Source organism: Mustela lutreola, chromosome 4 (genome assembly GCF_030435805.1).
Source record: "Mustela lutreola isolate mMusLut2 chromosome 4, mMusLut2.pri, whole genome shotgun sequence".
NCBI classification, from domain to species: Eukaryota; Metazoa; Chordata; class Mammalia; order Carnivora; family Mustelidae; genus Mustela; species Mustela lutreola.
In genome coordinates this window covers 83,623,627-83,634,388 of record NC_081293.1, presented here as the reverse complement: position 1 = coordinate 83,634,388, position 10,762 = coordinate 83,623,627, and the positions used below count along the sequence as shown (strand labels likewise).

Below are 10,762 nucleotides of genomic sequence, written 5' to 3'. Positions count from 1 at the left end.
TTCTTTCAGAGCTCTGCTCAGGAAGTATCTTCTCAGGGACATCTTCCTCGATCACCCTCTGTAAAATGCATACACACCCTTAGCATTCCCCATTCTTAAAAAAGTTTTTTCCAAGCGCTTACCACCTTGTCTATTTGTTTGTCTCTCCACACTAGAACATGACTTACACCAGGACAGACTCTGTTTTCTTTACTGCTGTGTCCCCCAGCACCTAGAACAGTTCCTGGCACTCAGTGGGTGGGGGAATGTGCTAACTACTATATGGCATATTGTGTATAAAAAGAGATGGATAAGAAAAGATCCCACAGGATCTTGCCTTTTAGGTGGAAGGAGAAGAGGCGTATATAAACAGATCCTTGTGGTTTCACGACATGGGGTGCTCAGGGAGCCCTGGTGAGGGGCCAGGTGAATCAGAAAAGCTTTCCCTGAGCAGGGACATTGGAGCCTGTCTTGCACGGTAAGAGTTGACTGCGGAGAGAGGGAGGGGTCCCCAAACCATCCCTTGTCCTTCTGCTTCAGTCACACTGGCTGGTGGCTGTCCTCAATCCTGAGGTCCAGGGAATGACCCGGCTAAAAGGAAGAGGAACATGTCAGGTAAAAGATTTAGGTTTATGTGCCTCTGGGTTACCTAGGATCATGTGTTTCCTGGAACCAATCACTGAACGAGAAAGATGGAATGCTCTCATTGGCCAGGCCCGACTCACGTGCCTCTGCCCCACCCTCCCACCTGGTGGGAAAGGGTGGGGAAGGAAATCAACTCTTCAGTCCTGGGGACTGGGCATGCAGAAGCCCTGGTGCCAAGAGGGTAGATCAGTGCTATTTCCATATGGGGAAATACATGCTGGGCGCAAAACATGGTTACCACTTTTGATTTAACCACTTTCTTCTTTTCACATCCCCGGTAGCCTAATCTGTGTTCTGTTCTCAGTTTTCTTGTGCTCAGGACCCATCACACACTACATGCCGGAACCTTTGTTCTGTATCCAGGCCGGGGAGAGGCCCCTGGACACCAGTGTGAGGGTGTGTGTGTGTGATGTGGGGGAAACATCTGGTCATGCTGGGCAGGGAGAGCGGGTGTTGAGGGTGTAAAGCCGTCCCGGGTCCTTATAGTGAGGAGGCCGGGAGTACCAACAGAGCAGGCTTTACCTACAGACTGTTAAATAGGCTTTTCAGTTATTTACTGACAAGGTAAGTTCTTCTGGAATAGGATCCTATGTTCAGAGCAACTGAACTCTTAAAGGAGAAAACAGCTTTCATAGTGCCTTAGTCTGTTACCTTTGCTATAACACAACACAGACTGGATGACTTATAAATAATAGACACTTCTCACAGTTCTGGAAGCCGAACGTCTGAGATTAGAGTGCCATGATTCGGTTAGGGCGCTCTTCTGGGTGGTAGACTTCTCTAGGGTCCTCAAGAGAGTGAGGGAGGGACTATAGGGGAAGGGACTAAGCATCTCTCCGGGGTCTCATTCACAATCCCATTCACAAGGCCTCCACCTTCATGACCTAATCGCTTCCCAAAGGCCCCACCCCCTAACACCATCACTTTGGACATTAGTTTTCAACATATAAATTTTGGGAGGACACAAGCATTCAACCTTTGCTTTGCCCTTTGCTTTGCTTCTTAAATGCTCCTCTGTTCTTCAGCTGTAGAACAACCAGCCATCCTGGTTTGCCCAGGACAGAAGGGGTTCCAAAAACAGTTTTAAAACTAAGACTGTCTCAGGGCACCTGGGTGGCTCAGTGGGTTAAAGCCTCTGCCTTCAGCTCAGGTCATGATCCCAGGGTCCTGGGATCGAGCCCGGAGTTGGGCTCTCTGCTCCACGGGGAGCCTGCTTCCTCCTCTCTCTCTCCCTCTCTCTCTGCCTGCCTCTCTGCCTACTTGTGATTTCTCTCTGTCCAATAAATAAAATCTTAAAAAAAAAAACACACAAACCTAAGACAGTCTTGGCAAAGCAGAGCTATGAAAACAAATAAACAAACAAAAACACCTGTGGTTTTAGGACTTTCAGGATTCTGAAATCATGGAAAATTTAAGTATGTACCTACAAACTGCTTTAATAAAGCACTCTACTGCGTCTTGCCAAAAGGGAGACCACTCCTAGGTGTCGCAGGAAGAAAGAATTGAAATCACCTGTTCCTTAAGTAATTATCCCATGGTTCAATTGTAAGCAAAAGTTAGGCTCAGCACAATAATCACCTATTTATTCTGAAATATGTTTCTAATTATTCTCTAATATAAATTATTTCATGTTATTGATGTATAACACATAGAGGAAACTGTACAATCAAAAGACTCAAATCAATGGATTATCATGAAGTTAAGACACCACGTAATCACCACCCAAATAAATCGTTTTTAGTGGGGAAGAACCCACATCCAATTACAGAAGAATATTCTTTTTGTTCTCTAAGACATCAATTCTCTATATCTGGAAACTGTATGTTCTTTGAGCTACTGAAACTGATGCCCATTATTAGTTACCAGAATGCCAGGTAGAACAAAAGAAAAATAATCCAACTCTTAGCAATCCTTATGAATTATAAATGGTTTTCCAATGATGGAAATTTTTACATAATTAGCATTTAACATTTAAGTGTTTCTGATTGAATGTTTTTTTATAAAAATGGGTGTATTTATGACAGTGTACATGTTTCCTTTTTTTTGGAAACTACTGCTATGGGTTTACTTGGCTACATCAGCTGTTCTTGATTCCAGTTTGCATAGTTTAAAGATAAATGTAGTTGAAAGGCCCTACATTATGAGTGATGCAGCTTTTTAAATGTTGCCAAAATGATGGTAAGGCTGCACAGTACAATTCTTATTTTTTAGATGATTATTTTAATAGCTAAAAAACTGAGACCATCTAACTGATGTATACAGCAGACGAAGGGGAGCCCTGGAGGGCCTGTGTGGGCACAAACCAATTAAGTTGAGCACTCAGTGAAATTGCTTTCTTGGCCAGGATGGAGAATGATTGATCACAAGTCAAATCGTACACGTGTCAGGCTGAAAGACTTTACAGGTAAATTTGGCCCAAGGCCATTGCCACTTCATTTCTCGGGCTGAAACACTTCAAGTGGTTAAGTGAGTGGGGGGAAAGCCACTTAATTCTTTTACAGCGAGACCCTCCAGCTGGGTCTTGCGTTGATTTTCCCTTAAGGTGCAGAGGTAAGAAAGACCAACTTCTGGTGTTCATATGCACGACTGAGGTTGGGAAGTCTGCCTGATCAAGTGGTTCTCAACCCCACTGGACTTGAGAAATTGCTGGGGAGTTCGAAACAACGAAAAAGACCCAGATATTCAGGACACACCCAAGATCAAACACTCCGAATTTTAGGGATGTAGAGCCCAGGCATCAAGCCCGTTTAATCGGGCAATTCTACTGGCAGCTGTGGTTGACAGCGCTAGGCAGATTCGAATGGGTAAAAGCCTCTTCCCTTTGAAAGAAGGGTCCTGAGACCAAACTTGTAGAAGGGCTGTCCCCGCAGTCTGGGGGAATTTCAACTGGCAGGTCTGGAGGTCAGCGGCAAGGGATGGCGCTCAGGTGCCACAGCACCGCTTAGTGATAGACATTCTTGCGCACGTCTCCTTGGAGACACCCTATATGAGCCAGACATCGAGGCTCAATGAACCCGGAGAGAACAGATCACCCACCTCCCGACCCTTCTAGGGACCTACATTTGCGCGCGCCAAGACCGAGAACCTAAAGCGCGTCAGGAAGGATGAGCCCAGCGGAGGTACAGGACCGGACCGAAGCAGGACCCTGAGGCGCATGCGCAGTCGTAAAGGCGGCGCTTCCGGCCTTCGGAGGCGGGGCCTGGGTTCCGCTGTGGGGCGGGACCCAGGCCGCGACCCCGACCCCGATCCAGGCCGCGACCCCAGCCCCGACCCCGACCCCGACCCAGGTCGCGACACCCCTGTGGGCCCACCGCTATGGCCCGGCGAGTGCTCCTGACGGGGCCCCCAAGTAACCCCGCCCAGGTGTTCGCTTCCGGGGGACCGCGGGGGTAGGCCCGGGGGGTGCGCGGGGGGCGCGCGGGGTGGGGGTGACCCGTGCTCTAGGGGAGGCGCAGCGGGCTGCAGGGCTCTGGCTGCGGCCGCTGAAGCTCCCGACCGAAATTACAGGCTCATGAGCGGAAGCCTGCGTGCCGCTTCCCTGAAAGCGCGATTTTCAGTCGGGAAGATCGGATTAGAAACGAGGCGGGCGCTGGTTAAGAAGAAAGTTGCGGTTGGGTGGCGGGCGGCCTTCTCCGTGACGGTGTGGGAGAGCGGGCCGCGGCGGCAGGGTCGCCCCGTGGCACCCAACTTGCGGTGGGCGCCAGCGGTGTTTCAGGCCGCCTGCCGCGCCGGCACTGACAGGACAAGGCCCGTCTCTGTCGGTATCGCCGGTGCGCGCTGCAGGTGCTGGGGTCCGGACCCCACTCAGGGAGGGAAGCGCCGGGGTTCCGCTGAAGGGTAGTGAAACCCAAGAGGAGACCTGCCCCCTCCCAGGCTCCTGCAGGGGCGAGGCTGCAGGGTGAGAAGCCCGTCTCAGATCCTGTGTCCGTGCCAGGCCCTCCTGATGTCAGTCTTTGGCAAAGCCCTCAACCCTGCGGGGCTGCGAGTGGATGGCATCGTGTTCCAGCAGAGGAGCCTGGAGGAGGAGGTCATTCCGGGCCTGGAATTGTCTTTCACGTGATTTTAATGGTTACGTTTTGCCTTAAGCAGGAAAGGCCACACTTAATAATATCGTAGACTTTGGAATTTTATTGTTACAAGCGGAGGGGAAGCCGTGAGGAGTGCGGTGGTGGTTGGAGGAATGGCTGACATCCAAAGGACTCCCTGACCTGGCACAGGACTGTCTTTCGACTTATCTGTCGGTCCTTTATTTGAAACTGGGAATGGCATTTGCTCAGCAGGCTGGCCCCAAGACACCTACGTGTTTCATAACAAAAGTGATCTGTTACTGTGTTAGTACCTGCCCTGGGTCCTGCAAGTGACTGGGGACAGAGGTTGGCCAGGTCAACATTGGCTCTTCCTGTTTCCTTTTTTATAAAAGTCTCGTGTGCACACAGTTGAAAGACTCAAGTAATTCCACAGTATAGCTCTCCTGAGCCTGTGTTAAAACCTGGTCACCCTCTCCATCTTCCTAGTGCAGTTATTTTGTAATCTTTATTAGCCCAGTACATGTAAAAGCTAATCCCAGAAAAGCCATGTGGAGAGTAATCTGTAGTTTTCTTTTCCTTTTATGTACAACCTTTTTTCCCCTTTGGAGTTACTGTCAGGTTTGTTTTTTTTGTTTGTTTGTTTTTTAAGATTTTTATTTATTTATTTATTTGACAGACAGATCACAGGTAGGCAGAGAGGCAGGCAGAGAGAGAGAGAGAGAGAGGAAACAGGCTCCCTGCTGAGCAGAGAGCCTGATGTGGGGCTCAATCCCAGGACCCTAGGATCATGACCTGAGGCAGAGGCTTTAACGCACTGAGCCACCCAGGTGCCCCACTGTCAGGCTTTTTAAAATAGTTTCTATCACCAGCTCCCTCTCAGCCTCTGCCTGCTGTCTAAATCGAATCTGTACACTCAGATCATTAGATAATGTATCTTCTCAAAGTGGCCTCTTTTCTCTATGTTGTCAGTGTCCCACCAGTGTATCCTTAGCACTTAGCATTCTTTCCCAACTTCCAGCTGTCCAACTTGTGACCAATCTTGGAGGGCTTTCTCTGGTCACTAGATTCTGCTATACCAGTGCACAGGGCAGGCCTGAAGGGCCAGGGAATTCCTGTCCCCTAGGAGCAGCCTCGAACCCATGACAGATGGAAGTTGGTGGCTGAACTCCCTACTTCCTCCATCCTCGGGAGAACTGAGTCCTGCATTTAAACTGCAGTATCCCCCAGTGGAATTAGCTACCCACACGGGTAACTTGCTTGATAACGCAGTTACTTCCCTTAGGGTCATGGGGTCACTTTCCAAATTAAACTTCCTGCAGTTGAATCTTTATCTCACGGTCACTCTTCTGAGAGAACTAGAGCAAAAAGGGTTCTAGAGCTGTCCAACCTGCTCGTCTTGCCTGTGTGGTGTGTGGAACTGTCATTTTGGGGTTTCCTTCAGCATTGGTTACCTCTTAGTGTAGACAGTGTGAGGGTAGTGGCTGAATGGATGGAGATGAAAAATTAACTGAAAGAAGATTCTAGAGCTTAGGAGGAAGGGTCTTGAGCCAGTGCCTCCTCTTACTTCCCCGTGTCCTAGCCAATATGCAGGACATGCAGAGCCTTCTTTATTACAGCTGCTCTGGTTACCACCTTCAAAATGCAGTAACTTTCTTTCGTTTTTTTTTTTTTTTTTTCTTACATTTAGAGTAAAACCCACTCTAAGACCAAAAAAAAAAAAGTTTGACAGAAGAACATGAAAATCACATGGAATTGCTATGTACAGAAATAAGTGCTGTGACCCGTCCCAATTCCTTTTCGACATTTCCTTGTGTAGATACATATACTTTACTTTTTTTTTTAAGCTTAATGGAATACCACTGTATATGCCTGCTGTGTCTTAACCTGCTCTTTCTCCATCTGCCCACATATTGTGGTCTACTTTCTGTGCTGATACACATAGGTTAAACAATATCTCTTTAATGGCTGCTTGGCTTTCCTGTGTGTTTTATGCACATAGTACCATAATTTAACACTCCCTTACTGATCAGCATATAGATTGCTTTCTGTATCTTGCCATTACAGTGAATACTGACATAAATACCCTTTCATATATCTTTGTGCTGTGGTCAAATGTTTGTGGAGGGAATTCACAACAATAGAATTGCTGTGTGCTGTGGAAGACATATTGAAGCTGCCGTTCAGAAAAGTACGAGCTTACTTACCCAGTGCCACTGGCCGGCATTAACCAGGTTCTTCAGGGACTTTCCAAAGGCAGCAGTTACTAGGGGATGGAGCTGGGATGAAAAACCTACACTATTCTCTTCCAACCCCAGGGAGCATGTGGCTGGGTTGCTGCTCATGTTCCAGAAGGTCAGCCACCATTGTCTGCTGGTTTGAAGTTGAGAAGAGAGATTTATTAAAGAACAGATCATCGTTTATCTCAAGGAAGCTTAAAAGGGTCCTTGAGGAACCCTGATGACTGTGTTGGAAGATGTAGAAATAACATATTTACAACTTTGTGGTGTCTCAAAATAGTCTCTTGCAGACTTGCCAGAGGTTTCCCCTTTTTCTTTGTTGGGTCATCATGATGCCATTGCCTTCAGTGTGGATGGAACAAGGCTCATGGAAACGAAGCCATGGGGACACTCCAAGGTTCCTGTTAATGTGCATGATCCTTACTAGTTGTGTAAGCCTGGATAAGTTACCTAGCCTCTCTGGGACTCATCTGTAATCCAGGAACAAGAATGGTGACTGCCTGAGAGGGGGAGTTGTGAAGATTTAACCAAGGAAATGCTTGTGAAGTGTGCTAGAACAGTGCCCGGCTCCACAAGTCTGGGTTACTTTATCAGCTCGCACCTGTTGGAGCTTGTGAACACATAGCAAGAGCCAGTCAGAGTAGTTAACAGGCCAGGTGGATGAGGGGGTGAAGGTGCAGAAGCTGTAATTTGGGGAAGGTTGGGGGCAGGCCAGGGGAATGCTTAGGGTCGCTGGCGGAGGTCATAGATGGGGTTGCCAACCTGCTAGGATTGCTCTTGTGAGAAAGTTTAAAACTGCTGTTTCTTGTGGTGTTTGTGGTATTTAAGAGACACTTTTTTGGGAGACAGAGTAATTTAAGTCCATGAAGGAGTGTAGGGATCTTCCCACAATTAAATATAGGTCCAGGGCCTCCTGGGTAGCTCAGTGGGTTAAGCCTCTGCCTTCGGCTGAGGTCATGATCTTAGGGTCCAGGGATTGAGCTTGGCATCTGGCTCTCTGCTCAGCGGGGAGCCTGCTTCCCTTCCTCTCTCTGCCTGCCTCTCTGCCTACTTGTGATCTCTCTCTGTCAAATAAATAAAATCTTTAAAAAAAATAAATATAATAAAATCTTTCAAAATAAATAAGTATAGGTCCAGAGTGTTCCAAAGGTTGAAATCCCAACTTAAGGTGCCCAGCATTTGACCCAAGTATGACCATGTTTACCTCCTCGTGAATGAGTGTGGCCACCCACGGAGGCAAGTAAACCTAGTTCTAGAAGCTTGTCTCAGAGGATGCAAATTTTGCCTGTCACCACAGAGCTACTTAGTTGGTCCTGGTATCGTATATGTGACAAAATTAACGATGTCTCAGAGGAATTTTAAAATCAGACTTTGAGATCCCATTAATATTTTTATTATGCTTGAAATTAAAAAGTTTTAACACCCTGGAACAATCAGAATTGAAGTGCAGTTAATACTCCTAAAACTCAGGTGCAGCCCGTTTCACTCCCTGCCAGGAAGGCTCTCGGAGTTGGTGAGTGCTGTGTGTCCTCTGGCCAAGGAGTGGTTCCCAATGGGCTATTGTTTTGTTTTGTTTTGTTTTTTGCTGTTTTTTTTTTTTTTTGGAGTTGGAAAAACAATGCTGATCCAGAAAGCCAGTGAGGTGTTAAAATCTTCCCGTGTGCCTGTGGTTGGATTTTACACAGAGGAAGTCAGTCAGGGAGGGAGAAGAACAGGATTCGATGTTGTCACGTTATCTGGTCTGCGGGGAGTTTTGTCCAGAATTGGGTACTGATATTTCCGTTCTGTGGTGTTTTATTCCCCCTGGGTACAAGATTAAGCCAAATGATCCCTTCTATCTTGAAGAATCTGGGGCCTTTACAGATTTCTCAGAGAAAGAAAACAGAGATTGAAACCATCACATGAAAAACAAAGTATAAAAATAGCATATTTCACTTAAAACTCATTCCGCCAAGTAATAAGTGTTTAGCATTTTGTAATTCATAGTCCTGTTTCCTGTGTGCTGCTTTTCTGTGGCGCAGCCCCCCTGCAGCTTCAGGATTGGCCTCCAAGGTCCCTGCCAGGCCTGGTGGTGGCGGTGGTGGTATGCACTCCAGTTGCTAGCCCTGATGTCAGGCATCAAGTTACATGGCATCAGGTTAGCTTAGCATACCTGGGTGATTTTTAAAGGTGATTTAACCTACATGGAGGGCCAGAGGCCCACTGGAGTAGCTACAAACCAGAAATCAGTACGGGGGTCTTTCAGCAGAGAACCCTCTCTTTTCATTCAGGTCAGAGCCTCCACCTGGAAAACGTGAATGCCGGGTGGACAGTACATGGTGGATATGACTTCCTTCAAGCACTTGGCACTCCGGTCTTGAGGAATGTAAGTATGTGATTTCTGCCTCTTGAGCCCATCTCTTCTTAGTGCATTGGGGGAATTGCTCGCCCTGGGAACAGATTGGTTTCACTCCAAAGGAGTGGCCAGTTTTGCATTTGACAATTGGAAGGTTTTCAAGTGATTGAGCCTTATAAAGGATGTATGCACCATAATTTGATGTCACTCTGAACTACACAGAAATTCCTTGTTACACGTATTCAGCTCATGGAAATAATTTTATTCTGGGAGGGCTCTGATGCTCAGCTACGAAGACTCCAAAAGTTAAATCTTTCCTCTGCCTTCCTCTCTTTTATATCTTTACCCTGTTTTCACAGCACAACAAATAAACATTTAGGAAGGGAAATGCCATTATATAAATAATAATGGTAAGCACCTCACATATTACAGATATTCCTCAACTGACTGTGGGTTTACCTCCTGATAAAGCCATCGTAAGTGGAAAGTCTGGTAAGTGGAAAACACATGTAATACACCTAACCTACACACCATTACCCCTCAGCCCAGCTGACCTTCAGCGTGCTCAGAACACTGTACAGTTGGGCAAGATCATCTCACACAAAGTGTATTTGATAATAAAGTGTTGAGGATCTTATGCAGTGTACTGAACGCTGTACTGAAAGGGAAACACGTAATGGTTGTGTGGGTGCAGAATGGTTATTAATGTATTGGTTGTTTACTTCCATGATCTCGTGGCTGCTTCAGACCTGGGACTCCAGCTCCTGCCAGCATTGTGAGAGATCATCCTGCATGCTGCCCCTAGTCCAGGAAAAGGTCAAAATTAAAAATCTGACCTATGATTTCTATAGAATCTGTATTGCTTTCGCACCGTCGTAAAATTGAAAAATCATCAGTTGAACCATTGTAAGGCACAGACCATCTGTGATATATCATATATCACTGTATTACCTGCTGTTGTTGTTTTTTTAACAGCTTATTGAGGTATAATTCACATACCGTACACCTCACCCATTTGAAATACACAGTTCAACTTTTTCTAGTATATTCACAGGAATGTGCAATCATTTGTCACAAGCTAATTTTAGAACATCTCCATCCTTGCAGAAGGAAGCCCCATACATACTTCATTCTTCTGTCCCTCCCCGCACTTGGCAACCACTACTCTACCTTCTTTGCCTGTCAATTTGCCCATTCTGGGCATTTCCTGAAAAGGGAATCATATAAAATGGGGTCTTTTGTAACTAGCTTATTTCACTTGGCACAGTGTTTTCAAGGTTTATCCACACTTCAGTACGTATCATTCTTTTTCATGGTTGAATAATATTCCTTTGACTGGATATACCACATTTGTTGATCAGCGGATCAGCTGATGGACATTTGTATTGTTTCTACTTTTTGGTTATTGTAAGTAATACTGCTCTGAACATTTCTGTGCAAGTTTTTGGGAAGATGTCTGTTTTCATTTCTCTTGGGTTACACCTAGGAGTAGAGATGCTAGGTCATAATGGGAGTTCTGCATAAATCTTTTTGAGGAA

General features: G+C 46.4%; 1 long non-coding RNA gene across 1 annotated transcript in view; it reads left to right on the top strand.

Moving 5' to 3' along the window:
- The first annotated feature begins 3,829 nt into the window (after positions 1-3,829).
- LOC131829042 (uncharacterized) overlaps positions 3,830-10,762 on the top strand; it is a 29,157-nt gene continuing 22,224 nt past the window's right edge. The window contains exons 1-3 of the long non-coding RNA XR_009352690.1: positions 3,830-4,013; positions 9,160-9,254; positions 9,657-9,716. This is a non-coding gene — a long non-coding RNA (uncharacterized LOC131829042). The remainder of the gene's footprint in view (positions 4,014-9,159; positions 9,255-9,656; positions 9,717-10,762) is intronic.